The sequence below is a fragment of the Asparagus officinalis genome, chromosome 3, assembly GCF_001876935.1.
Source record: "Asparagus officinalis chromosome 3, Aspof.V1, whole genome shotgun sequence".
In the NCBI taxonomy this organism is placed as follows: domain Eukaryota; kingdom Viridiplantae; phylum Streptophyta; class Magnoliopsida; order Asparagales; family Asparagaceae; genus Asparagus; species Asparagus officinalis.
The window spans coordinates 821387-837160 of NC_033796.1; the positions used below are offsets into that span (position 1 = coordinate 821387).

The window sequence follows — 15774 nt, forward strand, 5'->3', positions numbered from 1 at the left end:
AGAGTCGTAAAAGTTCACTGAGGCAGAGTATTCACACGTTGGCCAATACTACAGGGGTCTATTCGCAATTAACCCTAGAAACAGTTACAAAACAGTCATAACACTTGCTAACTCTTCCAACCATAATAGAAGTGTCGCCATTGTACTAAAATAGGAAAAAGATGGAGCATGCACTTGCAGCATGATATTTTCAGGAAGCAAACAATCTGTTAGAGAACTCGGGTTTCCATTATTCCATAGCTAGGCGATGAAACCAAATGGTCCCAGGTATGACCGGTCGAATCGCAGTGAAATTCCAATTAGGCTATACATATAAAACTAAAAAAAAGGGGTTAACCCTTGATTGCTTGTAATAGGGTTACGATGCCAAACCAACATAGGCACACTGTAATCAGTGATTCCGAGTATAATTACAGTTTTCAGGCGACAGATGTTTCTTGGGGATCCATTGAAACTTTGGTTGAGGGAGAGCTAGTTGAGTTAAAAATCAGGGTTTTATCGGCAGACAAATTTTGTAATAAAGTAAATAGATAGGCGGAGAGGGAGAGAAAATGGAAGAGAAGGGACCTTGGAGGATGCGGCCACGGCGACGATCGGAGAAGGACAGACGGCGGAGAGGGGCGTCGGAGAGGCTGCAAGAGGCGGCGAGGGAAAGGGAGAGGCGGCGGGCGAGAAGGGGAGTAGACGGAGAACTAGCAATGTTTTCACCGGAGAATGAGTAGAGATTACGATGATGCTGGGTTTTCAGCGCGGCGGTCTCAGTACCGCTACTTCAGTTAATGTTTGTTTTGCACGTGACTCCTCATCAATTTGTACATTACACCAAGATTCCTTTTTCTTTTTGCTTATTTTGCACTTCAATACTCTAGAGTTTCACCAGCTTGTAACTTTGACGGGGCCGACCCCGAGGTTTGGGTTGTCCTAGCTCACTCTTCCTCTGAACCTCCTCTCCTCCCGTGCCCCCGCCGCCTGGTGCCCTGGCCTGGTATGCCCCTCCTCCCTCCGTCGCCGCCCCCGCGCGGGTTGCCTCCCGCCTGGGTTGCCCCAACCCCGGGGCTTGGTGGGCTTACCCCAGGGCCGGCTCTGAATATCCTGATGACGTACAATTTGATACTTTAAAACATTGAAATTTTCTATTTTCCACTTTTATTGAATCTTTTTTAACTTTTATTGCATCTTATTAAACCTTTCGGCTGTCAATTTCATTTAAATTTATAAATATACTTGTATTAAAACCTTGGAAATTTTCAGGTCTATTTTCATTGGCTAACTACTTTTTTACTTCTCAATGTTTGCTAAATTTATAATTAAAAATATCCTTATTCTATTTTTAACATGCACTAATTATATTTTAAAATATAATTATGGTGGATTTAATAGCAAACTCAACAGACGTTAAGACTTAGAAAGTTATAAATTAGCTTGTGTGTTATAGATCGGAAAATCAACGCAAAACCCTCGTGTTTGTATGATAAAAAAGCATTAAAGTGAAACTTTTAGAAACTTTAAGTTATATAATTGCCGTAAAAAACGAGTGAGGGTACATAATCGCGCGCGAGATAGGAGAAACTGTAATGTATTTTAAGTGCTAAATAGCCATTTTTATTTAACTATGTCTTAGGCACATGCAATGCACATGGTTACATACCATTATTAAGTATGTTTTATTTATTTCCTTAATAAAATTTGTTCATCAGTTCCACTTTGATAGTTTTTGTTTCTAAACTTTAGCATTGTGATTATTTATTTTCTATGATAATTGAATTGACATGAAACAAATGCAATTGTAGGCAATAAAAATCGCCTTTAAATCCTTATCAGAGAAGTTCAGAACAAAACTGCTAAAACCTCACCCGAAATAGCGAAAAAGGGGAAAACGCAGATATCTCCCAAACCGTAAGGAATTTGGCAAAACGGAGGAAGCGAACCGAAGCCTTCGGCTTGGTTCGGATGGCTCCATCTCGTCGAGATAGGCGATTTTCATATATAATTCGTCCAATTCCGACTTACGGTTTAAAGTTACGGCCTATTCTTCAATCCATGCTCAGGAGCTCGCCTGCAACTCAAATTCGCCTGCAGTCCCAAATCCGCCTGCAGACCCAAGTCTGCCTGCGCACCTGAGCTCGCCTGCAAACCCAGTTCGCCTGCTAGCTCGCCTGCAGACCCAAGTCCGCCTGCAGTCCCAAACTCACCTGCAGACCCAGTTCGCCTGCAAGCTCGCCTGCAGACCCAAGCTGCAGACTCGCCAGCTCACTGTCAACTGCCCACTTGGAGTATGGGAACAGTTACATCAGTGGTCAAATCCCACAAATCAAGGGAGAGGGCACAATACTCCAGGCCCGTCAGATGGCCGTCCACAGTACGAATGAGCGGACAGGCGCCGAAACAGCCTGCACCCTCATAAATGCGGCTCACCTCAGTTGTCCAGGTGAAGGGACGAGAGCCGCCAACGCTCGGTGGTTGGTCAGATCCACGCAAGCATCTGACAGCCGTTGTCACGCATACGAGGAGGGGCTTTCCCACTCCTATGTAGCGTGATGCAGAGCACAGCTCTTCGAATGACCATTGACGGTACGAATGAACAGCAGGACGTCTCCGAACAACGTGTGGTCACATCCCATAATTCAAGGAGCAGTCAAGCTATCTCCCTCACCTCTATTAGTGGTCAAATCCCATGAATCAAGGGAGAGCCCATGCCATCCCTTGCCTGTTAAAACCCATCTTCAGCAGCATGAAGAAGGGGGATTGGCCGTTGCATATTCTGCTGGCTAATCTCCCAAAGGTTGAACCTGGACCTTTGCCAAAGGCTCCCTCATTTGAGAACCGAAGCTCCGGCTCCGGCATCAACTTCGATCGGATCGTCCAAGGGAAGCAGACTCGGCACGAGCACCGAGCGAGGCATCCTATCGCCACCTAAAGTCCCCACACAAAACAAAGAGGGCCTTCCCTCTGCTTCTGTTGTAAACATTTGATTTGTTAGTTTGTAATAAGCTTTCTTATAAATACAAACGAAACTCCTTTCTTCGGAAGAATCAAATTTTCACCCTACAGAAGATGGCGACCACAGTGGGAGAATCCGTTCATTCAGATGAATTGGTGGTGGCGCAGTCTGACGAAGTTGCTGCAGGGACTACTGTTGAGTCCCTTGTGATCAAATTCGAAGGGTACTTACAATCGTCCTCTTCTCGCAGCAATACATCTCGCGATGGTTGCAGAGTCGTGCGGGTGGCCCAGCCCCAAGAGGCTGAGGCAACCAAGCCTGAGGGATCTACCCAAGCCGAGGCAGGGGGTTCTTTTCCCCCCGAACCAGTTGAGGCCGAGCCGAGATTCGAGAATGCAGGTCTAGGGGCTGCTGAATGGGTCGATGAACGATCCTCGCAGACCCCTGTGCAAGAGGAATCAACCATTTGTGTCGACGCAGAATACGCCTCCGTCGTCGACATGAACGCTCCTCGTTCAAAAAGATCCAAACAGCGGCGACGAAAAGCTCTCGCTCGTCTCGAGGCGCAATCCCTCATCCCCCACGACAGCCTGAATTATTATTCAGGCTTGAGGCGAATCAACCTCTTGAGCCAGGTTCCCATTTTTGGCGAACCGCTCGAATCGGGCGAGCCTAGCAGTTTAGGCGAACCCATCTCTTTGAGCCAGGTTCCCAGCTTCGGCGAACCGCTCAAATCAGGCGAGCCTAACGGCTTAGGCAAGCCCAATCTCTTGAGCCAGGTTCCCAGTTTTGGCGAACCGCTCAAATCGGGCGAGCCTAGCAGTTTAAGCGAGCCCCACTCTGTGAGCAAGGTGCTCAATTTTGGCGAACCAAGGGCACCTGGCGAACTCTGCAGTTTAAGAGGGCTTCGTCAAACAAGCGAACTTCACCAAGCTCGCCTGACGGCCCAAGATCGCCAGAAAGGCGAAGCAACAGCTCGCCAGACAGGCGCAGGCACACTGTGCCAATCTCGCCTGACGGGCGAACCTCGCCAGCATGAACCTCGCCAACACGCTCACGCCCAAATGGGGGTGGCCACCTCGTTTGCCTGCACGGGTCTGACGTCCGTCTCTGACGACGACGACGATTGCTCAGCAGTGGCAATGTCGGAGACTTCAAGCTCAGTTCAGGGCAAGCACACAAATGTGCACATGACTGACATCCCTGAGGAGATGTCTAGGAGGCTCGACGAGCAACAAGCAACCATCGACTCCCTGAAGGAGATGTTGGAGCAGCTCCTGAGCGAGAAGAAGAGGAAGAGAGAGAGGACTTCGCGGGCTTCGCATAAATCATTGAAGCACAAAGAGCGGGTGCCTACTCCTTCTCACTCCTCATCCGAGTCATCTAGAGGAGCGTCATCTTCGGGCCATAACCCAAGAGACAAGAGGTTTGACGATCTCCAAAGTCAACTCGACGCCTTGAAGCTCCAGAAGCATGCGAACAAGCTGGGGGTTGTCAGACCGTATCCAATTGAATGGGATGCGGTCTCCTACCCGGCAAAGTTCGAGCCGCTGGACCTCCTGCAGTTCAATGGCAAGGGTTCTCCTACCCAGCACATCTACTACTTCCAGGCGCAAACTGGACACATAGTGGGAAACGATCCCATTATGACTCGACTGTTCATTGGTACCCTCAAGGAGGGCGCTTTTGAATGGTTTCGCAGATTGGCGCCTGGGTCCATCACCTGCTGGAATGACACAGAAGTATCTATGGCCACCCTGCTAACTGTGAAGCAGAGGAAGACAGAGTCTGTAAGCAGCTTTGTCAAGAGATTCAGAAACCGATCGTTGCATTCCCGCGATCGAGTTTCCGAGGCCACGCTCATCGAGATGTGCCGGAACAATCTCTCCATCAGCGTTCTGTCCAATATGGGCGCTGTTGAAGCTCGCTCATGGAAAGACTTACTCCGCCAAGGAGAACAAGTCGAGAGCATGCTCAAGCATATGGGTGACGAAGACCCGCATGAATTTCGAACCAGATGATGACCAAGATGCCTTGGTAGTGGAGACCGATCCCTCATCTCCTCCAAATTTCCCCCGTTGATCCTCTTCAACAGGACGGCGGGCCCACATAGTCGCTCTAATCGCGACAATCTTGTCAAGTTAACACTACACCTCTGACAATCTCCCGTCGATCCTCTTCAATAGGACGACGGGCCTACAAAGCTATCACGTTAACAATCACCTCTGATAGTTCTTCGACACTCCAACTGGTGCATGAGTTTAAACTGCTCCCTTAACACTCCGACAAGTACACGAGTATAAACTGCTTCTTCTGACACTCCAACTGGTGCATGAGTTTAAACTGCTCCCTTAACACTCCGACAAGTACACGAGTATAAACTGCTTCTTCTGATCCTCCAACTGGTATAAGAGGTTAAACTATTCCCCACACTTCCACTTCTTGAGCCAGGTTCCCAGTACGGGCGACCCGCTCAAATCAGGCGAGCCTAACAGTTTAGACGAGCCGAGCTTAACAGCTTAGGCGAGCCCCATCTCTTTGAGCCAGGTTCCCAGTTTCGGCGAACCGCTCAAATCAGGCGAGCTTAACAGCTTAGGCGAGCCCCATCTCTTTGAGCCAGGTTCCCAGTTTCGGCGAACCGCTCAAATCAGGCGAGCTTAACAGTTTAGGCGAGCCCATCTCTTTGAGCCAGGTTCCCAGTTTCGGCGAACCGCTCAAATCAGGCGAGCTTAACAGTTTAGGCGAGCCCATCTCTTTGAGCCAGGTTCCCAGTTTCGGCGAACCGCTCAAATCAGGCAAGTTTAACAGTTTAGGCGAGCCCCACTTCTTGAGCCAGGTTCCCGGTTATGGCGAACCGCTCAAAACAGGCGAGACTAGCAGTTCAGGTGGGCTGCATCAAACTCCCACTTGGTCAAACCTTCAGATAGTTAGGACCAAAGCCACAATCCCCCGCCAATCCTCTTCAATAGGATGGCGGGACCCCCACTGTCATGTTAACGGTCACCTCTGACAAATCAACTTACCAATCCTCTTCAAAAGGATGGTAGGTCCTCAAAGTCGCTCCGATCGCGGCAATCCCTATCATGTTAACGATTACCTCTGATAGCCGACACCATCATTCCCGCAAATGATGTTGTCCAATCAATCGTCACACTCATACGTCCCTGAACGATTTGATTCTCCCAGCACCGTCTTTCCCATAAAAGGCGTTGTTGTTTGATAGTGGCCTACTATGCGATGTGCTGCTATTTCAGGGTTCGTCTTTGCCCCAAGAGAAGACAAATCAGGGTTCGTCTTCATCTTTGCCCTAAGATAAGCTTCCCCCCTAGACTCCAACTGGTGCATGAGTCTAAACTGCCCCCTTACACTCCAACTGGTGCATGAGTCTAAACTGCTCCTACCCTCCGACTGGTATACGAGGTTAAACTGCTCCCTTAAATCCAAACGCCTCGAAAGGCTAAGGATAGAGGAGAAATTTTAGCATTGAGCCTAAGAGAGACTCCTCGACAACTTACCATGCTAAGGGCAAGAGCATGGCTAGTCCAACTCAAACGGCAGTTGGTAAAGACAAATCAAGTCCGTTGATAGCTGAGGGTTTGCTCAAAATCCTAGAAGGCGATCATCAGCTGCGAGTGAAGAGCAGGGATCACTTTACGGGACTTCATATCCAAAGTGTTCCAGACCCCATGCGGCCTGATTCAGGTCTGAAAACTTTGGAGGGGGTTTTGTAGGCAATAAAAATTGCCTTTAAATCCTTATCAGAGAAGTTCAGAACAAAACTGCTAAAACCTCACCCGAAATAGCGAAAAAGGGGAAAACGCAGATATCTCCCAAACCGTAAGGAATTTGGCAAAACGGAGGAAGCGAATCGGCTTGGTTCGGATGGCTCCATCTCGTCGAGATAGGCGATTTTCATATATAATTCGTCCAATTCCGACTTACGGTTTGAAAGTTACGGCCTATTCTTCAATCCATGCTCAGGAGCTCGCCTGCAACTCAAATTCGCCTGCAGTCCCAAATCCGCCTGCAGACCCAAGTCTGCCTGCGCACCTGAGCTCGCCTGCAAACCCAGTTCGCCTGCTAGCTCGCCTGCAGACCCAAGTCCGCCTGCAGTCCCAAACTCACCTGCAGACCCAGTTCGCCTGCAAGCTCGCCTGCAGACCCAAGTCTGCCTGCAGTCCTAAGCTCGCCTGCAGACCCAAGCTGCAGACTCGCCAGCTCACTGTCAACTGCCCACTTGGAGTATGGGAACAGTTACATCAGTGGTCAAATCCCACAAATCAAGGGAGAGGGCACAATACTCCAGGCCCGTCAGATGGCCGTCCACAGTACGAATGAGCGAACAGGCGCCGAAACAGCCTGCACCCTCATAAATGCGGCTCACCTCAGTTGTCCAGGTGAAGGGACGAGAGCCGCCAACGCTCGGTGGTTGGTCAGATCCACGCAAGCATCTGACAGCCGTTGTCACGCATACGAGGAGGGGCTTTCCCACTCCTATGTAGCGTGATGCAGAGCACAGCTCTTCGAATGACCATTGACGGTACGAATGAACAGCAGGACGTCTCCGAACAACGTGTGGTCACATCCCATAATTCAAGGAGCAGTCAAGCTATCTCCCTCACCTCTATTAGTGGTCAAATCCCATGAATCAAGGGAGAGCCCATGCCATCCCTTGCCTGTTAAAACCCATCTTCAGCAGCATGAAGAAGGGGGATTGGCCGTTGCATATTCTGCTGGCTAATCTCCCAAAGGTTGAACCTGGACCTTTGCCAAAGGCTCCCTCATTTGAGAACCGAAGCTCCGGCTCCGGCATCAACTTCGATCGGATCGTCCAAGGGAAGCAGACTCGGCACGAGCACCGAGCGAGGCATCCTATCGCCACCTAAAGTCCCCACACAAAACAAAGAGGGCCTTCCCTCTGCTTCTGTTGTAAATATTTGATTTGTTAGTTTGTAATAAGCTTTCTTATAAATACAAACGAAACTCCTTCCTTCGGAAGAATCAAATTTTCACCCTACAGCAATCCACAGGCATTTTGAATTTTCATGTTATTTGACAGACATGAATCTAAGCTTGACTTGAAAAAGTATAATGTTGCTAAAGTGAAAAACACTTGAAAAAAATGGTGTTATGAATGGAAGACGAGTAATTAAAACCAATGAGCCAAGATGATTGGTTAAAAGTAGGATAGAACAAAAACTCAAGAGAATATGATGTTTGTTCCTAATCATTAATAGACTTCATAAAAAAACCACAAACAAAAGATTAATACTAACTCTAGTACACTTTTATATGATAACAGTATCTATATAAGTATATAAAGTACTAAAAATGTTCATGAAAATCCATTCTAAAGATTCCTAATTTTACTCAAAAAAAAGTAAACTACCTTATGAAATATTCAGAAAGCAGATATTTTATTTCTTCTATTGGATACTTCTAGAGTAGCATCTTCATCATCTACATTGATTGTGAAATCAAGTTGGAATTAGATTTCTTGTGTTGTTATATGTTGATGCTCGATATCAGACAGCCAATTAATCCAGAAGAGGATTGTTATAGGATGATGAAAGATGATGGAGGGTCCGTTCACTTCTCCGACTTTATGCCTAGTTCTTGAACGAGGGCGTGATGTCCGCATTGCATAGATAGAAAGAACTCGTGAGAGGATGGGGACCGGTTCCCCCATGGTTCCTCCGACGATCAAGTCGATTGATGAACGTGAGCTTGAGTGGAGTTTAGAACTATGTGTTCTTATGTTATGTGCATTAGAGATAACCATCTCTTAGTTTAGACCGGGAGGGAGATTTAAATTGCTCCGAGAGTTGTTTGTTAGGTTAGATCAGGTTACCTTTCCTTTTCTTTTCTCTCGATCCAATCCTCTTTTCTGATGGTGAACAACCTCCATATATAGAGTGGATGTCCATGGCAGACTGGTTATTTCGGCCATGCAGAATGATGGTGACAAAGAGTGAGATGGAAGGTGAGTCATCATTTGCTCTGCAGGTGTCGGCTGGCGACTGGAGGGGAAGTTATTTTAGCCTGGGAGATGGTGTCTCCGCGATATCCGGGAAGTTTGTGAGTTGTGGTAGAAGTCACGTAAGCATACTGAGTCGTCCCTCGCTTTACAGATGTCGACTGGCATCTGGAGGGGAAGTCAGTTCCTTATGGGAGAGAGTGTCTACGTATTTTCTGTGAGTGATTGAGCTGACAAGTCATAGAGACTTGTCAGGCCAAAATCTGGATAAGGCTTGTCCGAGGTGGACTGAGATGTCGACATGTGCTCTGGGGGAGAGGTTTGAGGCTGGGGTTGAGTTATCAACTTAGTCGACAGCAAGGAATGTCCCTCCAGTCATTTCTGAGAAATGCCCAGTGAGTGATCGAGTGCCCTAAATAGGGTCATCCTTGATTATAGGGTCGACCGGCACCACCTTTCGCGTATATTTAGGAGTGTCGGCCTGTCCGACTGGTTGAAATGCCATCTTATATCAGCTAATAACCATCTCTTGAGTCGATATAAAGATGTTGACTCGTCTGGGAGGTCAGGATCTCTCATACCGACTAGCATCGCTTCTTGTGTCAACACTAGAGTGTCGGCTTGATGAGTTGGTAGGGTTGAGGCCTTTGTAATTGTGTCTTGGGTTTATCTCTGATAAGGTACCAAGTTCTTGCAATTTACCCATGATGGACGAGTTGTTCTGGAGGATTCGACCATATATTGTGCATTGGGCTTACCTTGATAAAAAGCCAAAGGCTTGTTTATCTGATTGAGGAGTCGTTTGCCTAGAACTCTTGAGAGTTGACTAGAGCTTTCCTTATCCTAAGGCCGAGAGGTGACTGTGAGAGTCGACCAAATGGTTGTGCTTGTTTCGCTTAGGGCTCTTATCGTATCATTTGGCCAATATCCGTATCTTGGGTGAGTGAACACCATAACATCTTTTGTCTTCTCGTCTTACTTTACAAAGAAATTGAATGTATTTCAAATATTCAAAATAAACTTTTAGAAATATGGACTATGATTATTTTTCTATTTTAATGAGAATATATGTTAATTTCATATATATGAAATTTTTGAGTCTCTAATTTATTACTTAAATAAGGTAAGAAGTCATCTCTTTTTCCTTTACAATGAATTCTTCTGTTATACATCTAATAAGAGTTTTTGCTGCCTCAAATAATATTACATTTACTCTGTCCATGTTATTTTCTATGAGGATCTAAACTAAATAACCGTATTTTTCATTGTCAATTTGCATTATATCACAATGTTAATATTTAATCTTGATGTGTTTATTTCATGAAAAGAGATATTACTTAACATTGGTATTACATCATAGGCGATTCTGTGACATTAATTATCTAGACAATCTTATTAAAATCTTTATCCACCTTATTGTAGCCCTTCCAGCATAGAACCATGGCTCAATGCTATTGTAAATGATAGTTATCTTTGCATTGTAAACACAGTAGCATGTTTGTATATTGGTAAACTATTTTTAGGCTTAATTGTGTAAATTTTAGAGTAGGTCTTGTAAGATAATACATTTTTTGAAAATTGTGATGATTGTATATATCAGTAATTTGAATTTGTATTGTATTTAAAAAGAGTCTTGATGAAGATGTTTTTGTCTTGGCCGCTTATTCTGAATGAACCCTGCATATTAGCTTTAAAATTCAATTTTTTTTCTTTGTTACATTATACAAATGTTTGGCTGGTTTACTTACTTACTTACCATTTTCTTATTTCTTTAGTAAGTTGTATCTTTGGGATGATACATATTATTTACAATTTACGATGGCATGCACATCTCCCCTATAAATTTGTGACAAATATAAAATAAATTTTATGTTTAGTGGCATTGAATAAGAATTTTAGTAATAAAATATGTTACCTTCAGATTTAAAAATCTTGAAATCTAATAGTGCTATTACACATGCTTATCTTTGATCATATCTTCAGAATTGATCCCTCGTTGATTGTCTTATCCCCAAATAAAGTTACACACAGAGTCATGCCACTTTATATGAAAAAGAAAAGATCAATTTTAATTTTTGTACATTCTTCAAAAAAAAAATTTGTACTTACGCTATTATAAATAAATACCATGTGTATTCCTTTTATCCGTTAAAATAATTTTCCTTCTCTTATCTGGCTTGTTATATCTCGCAATATAGTTGATCAATGGCTTCACTTTAGTTTTTATTTCAACATTATTTGTGTGTAATTATATATTAAGTTTGTGATTTCTTTAGTATTTGAATAGTAAAGTATGAAAAGTTAGAAATACTTACTAAATTTTTTTATATTTTTCATGAAGAATGCTTCTTTAATTGGGACAAAGTTGTTCAATATATTCTTCAAGAAAAACTCAATCGATGGTTTTTTGATGCGTATGCCTTTTGTCAATATCAATTCAAGTGATTCATAAATGTTTGTGAATTTTAGGTTTATTTCCTTTACTTTTCCATTTGAGATAAAAACAACTTGATTCTTTTAAAGAATATCTCTGAACCTTTTGATTGTTTCTCCATACATCACATGTTTTTATTCTATAAATATTATTAACATTAGATATTAATGTTCATACATTATAATTAACTAAAGCTAAACTATTATATTATAGGCTTTTATCAGTTTTATAAAATTTAGTCTTCTATCAATTAATGTTATTAGTAAAATTATATGTAATTCCTTTAATTTATACAGTAACGTTAATTTTTAATCTAACATATATTTTTTAAATTTTTATTCCTTAACTGGATATTTTAATTTTGTTATTACTATTTTTTATCAGCATCAACTTAGGCTATTTTTAAATGCTGAAAAAGGATAATAAACTTTAAATTAAAAGTTATATTCATATATTTTAATAAAAAAATATTAAATAATTACTCTTTTCTTTGCTGCGAAGGTTATAAATTTTAGCCTTTTGTGATTTTTAAACTTTTGAGGGGGTACTTTGCAATTTTAAAATTTTGTTAGTATTTTTTGAAAATTTTAAATTTTAAGTTGGGCACCTGTAATTTTCATGTTTCTTGTACTGGTGGTAAGTTTTCAAATGCTAGGATATTTCTTTAAACTCTGAAATTTTGAGGGTATTTTTATAATTATTAATACTTTGCATTGTTTTTATAAAATTTAAATTTTCAGCGATCTGCTAATAATTTCTAGATTTGATGTATACTAGTTATAAGTTTTGAAATTTTATGATTTTTGTAATTTTTAACTTTTGAGGGGGTTTTGCAGATTTTATAACTTTGAGGTTTTTTTGTAAATTTTAAAATTTTAAGTGCATGATAGTAATTCCTTAAACTCATGGCACCAATTTAAATTTTAAATTAGTTTTTAAATTTTAGCGATCTGCTAATAATTTTTATGTTGTTTGTTAGTTTTAAAATTTTAAAATTTCAGGATGCTTTTTTGTAATTTAAAATTTTAAGGTTGTTCCTATAATTTTAAAAATGTTGAGGGTGTTAGTTATAAATTTTAAATTCTACAGAGCTGTTGTTAATTTCCAAATTTCATGTTTGTTTTTAAGTTTTGAAAAATTAGGGTGTTTTGTATAATTTTGAACTTTTAAGATACTTTGCACAAATTTTGAAACTTTTTAGGTTTTTTTAAATAATCCTTCATGTATTATAAGATGTGTATGGTGTAAATTTTGATCTCCCGAAACAGGGGTTTCGTTTGTATTGATAAGAATAGCTTATTACAAACTAATGAATCGAAATTACAACAGAAGCGGAGGGAATGCCCTCCTTGTTTAACGCGGGGTCTTTGGTAGCGATAGGACGCCTCCCTCGGTTCTCACGCCGAGTTTGCTTCCCTTGGACGATCCGATCGAAGTTGCGGGCAAGCTTCAGTACGCAGTAGAAGCTTGTGCTGATCGAGTTCGACTATACCCGAGGCTAAACGGGGGGCTTGTGCTTGTCGACTGACTGCTTGGAGAGAGCTATCATGCAAGAGCTTGCAAAGAGCCTAAGAGTCTCAAGTCTGAGAGTTCAGACGAGTCTGCAAAGAGCTACTATGCAAGAGCTTGCAAAGAGCCTAAGAGCATCAAGTCTGAGAGTTCAGACGAGTCTCTTCAAATGATGGAGCCTTTAGCAAATGAGCCAAAGGTTCAACCTTTGGAAGATTAGCCAGCCAAGCAAGCAGCAGCCAATCAACCCCCTTCCACGTTAGCTGAAAGTGGCTTTAAATAGGCAAGGGATGGCATGGGTCACCCCTTGATTTGTGGGATTTGACCACTAGTAGGGGTGATGGAGCCAGCCGCCCTAGCTGTGGGATGTGACCACTTAGGAGGTCCTGTCAGCCGCCCTATTCTTGTTAGGTGAGGAGCGTCATGCTTTCTCCCTTGATTCGTAGGATTTGACCACTGACGTGACTGTTACCATACTCCAAGTGGGCAGCTGACAATATTGGCGGGTTTCTAGTTGTTAGGCGAGGCTGTCAGGCGAGCTTGGCCTTCAGGCGAGCTCGAACCTTCGTGCTGGCGAGTCGGCCAAACAGGCGAGCTTCGAGCTATCGGGCGAGCTAGGCCTTCAGGCGAGCCTGGGTCAAGCAGGCGAGTTTCAGTCTTCAGGCGAGCTTCAAGCCTTCAGGCGAGCTTGGTTCAATGTGCAGGCGAGGTTATGCAGGCGAAGCTGTGCAGGCGAGCTGTGCAGGCGAATCTCATTCAGGCGAGCTTCAATGCTGTTAGGCGAGCTCTATCCTTGCAGAAGGACTTCCTTGCAGGCGAGCTTCAGCCCTTACAGGCGAGCTTGGTTCAATGTGCAGGTGAGGCTGTGCAGGCGAAGCTGTGTAGGCGAGGCTGTGCAAGCGAAGCTGTGCAGGCGAAACTCATTCAGACGAGCTTCAATGCTGTTAGGCGAGCTCTATCCTTGCAGACAGACTTCCTTACAGGCGAGCTTCAGCCCTTACAGGCGAGCTTAGTTCAATGTGCAGGCGAGGCTGTGCAGGCGAGCTGTGCAGGCGAATCTCATTCAGGCAAGCTTCAATGTTGTTAGGCGAGCTCTATCCTTGTAGACGGACTTCTTTACAGGCGAGCTTCAGCCTTTAGGCGAGCTACTGAACATGCTTCTAAGAATAGGCCATAACTTTCAAACCGTAAGTCGGAATTTGACGAATTATATATGAAAATCGACTATCTCGACGAGACGGAGCCAACCAAACCTCCGAAAGGGGTTTGCCGCCTCCGTTTCTCCAAATTCCTTACGGTTTAAGAGATATCAGCGTTTTTTCCTTTTTTGCTCTTTCGGATGAGGTTTTAGCAGTCTTGTTATGAACTTCTCTGATAGGGATAAAGGCAATTTTTATTGTCTACAAGATGTCAGTTAAGTATGACTTCTTAACCTTATTTTTTTTAATTGTTAGTTTTCTCCCCCGATCGAGATATCCTCTGTTATAGATAGTTCACATGTGTCTAGTATATACTATAATTAATGTTGTGACAGATTGGGATTTAAATGAAATAGTCTAAATAATGTATCATATGTTTTATTATTCTTATTTTTTAGATTGTTGAGCTCTAGATAATTCGCATTAGATTAGTATAAAATATAATTAAGATTAGCATAACTTAAGATTTAAATAAAATATTTAAAATATTAAAGAAGAATATTAATTATGAAAAAAAATTCGAACTCGTGCTTTTAGTAAAGGGAATTTGATATAAGGGGCTGTTCGTTTCGCAAAAAAGAATGGGAAATTAAAGAATAGGAAACCTATTTCCTAAAATAATTGTTTTGAGGTTGTTTGGTTGGTTTAAAAAAGAAGGAAAATTATAAAATAGGAGATGAGATGAGATGAGTTGTCACCTTATTATTGGATGATGTGAGTGATTTTTTTTAAAAAATTGTTTTGAGGTTGTTTGGTTGGTTAAAAAAAAATAAGGAAATGAATTGGAGGTATATTATTGGATGATGTTTTTAGGTTGTTTGTGTTTGGTTCGTTTTTAAAAATAAGAAAATAGATGAGATGAGATGAGTTGGAGGTATATTATTGGATGATGTGACACATACTTAAGAAAATCAATTTCTTATTTTTTTTAGGAAATGGATGGAAAGGAAGGTTTAATGAGATGAGATGAGTTGTCACAATATTATTGGATGATGTGTGTGATTTTTAAAAATGAGATAAGATGAGATGTGATGAGTTGGATGATGTGACACATTTTTTATGTTTGGTTTATTTTTAAAGGTAAGAAAGGAGATGAAATGAGATGAGTTGGAAGATAAAAATAATATTTTATTAGATGTTGTGGGTGAGTTTTAGGGATGGAAACGGATAAAATATTATTTTATTGATTTCCTTCTACCGATTTCATTTTCTTTGATTTTAGGAAACCAACCAAACGGGCCCTAAAATAGGTTGAGATCTTACAATATCAAGGGCTCGAGCTATTTTACTGGAAATCAATATTTTCCTATTTTGGGGTCAACCAAACATGCCCTTAACCTTCTAGAAATTAAAGAATCAACGCTGTGAAAATTTGATCTAGGAACTTTCATTGACATGTAAATTTTACTGAACAATCATGAAGTTTGACCAACTCGCATAGGACTTTCTTACTTTGAAATTTGGACAAAACACCTATAAACATTGGAGTGTACCAGAATATCATTAGGGCTTGTTTGGATTGAGGGGAATGAGGGTGAAGGGAAGTTAAGGGAACCATTCACCTCCATTCACCTTGTTTGGGAACACTTAGGAGGTGAAGTTAATTCACCCTAGTTCCGCTTGGTTCACCCTCTAATAGTATAAAATTTGTTACCCCCAAATTGGGGTGTAACCAAGGGGAAGGGAATTCCCTTCCCTTCCCTTCCCTTCCCTT

At 42.4% G+C, this 15774-nt stretch overlaps 1 protein-coding gene across 2 annotated transcripts in view; it reads right to left on the bottom strand.

Annotated features, from left to right (window-relative positions):
- LOC109832565 (ATPase GET3-like) overlaps positions 1–685 on the bottom strand; it is a 9051-nt gene extending 8366 nt beyond the window's left edge. For both annotated transcript variants that reach the window (XM_020399911.1, XM_020399910.1), the window contains exon 1: positions 568–685. The gene's annotated coding sequence lies outside the window, so the exon portion shown is untranslated. The remainder of the gene's footprint in view (positions 1–567) is intronic.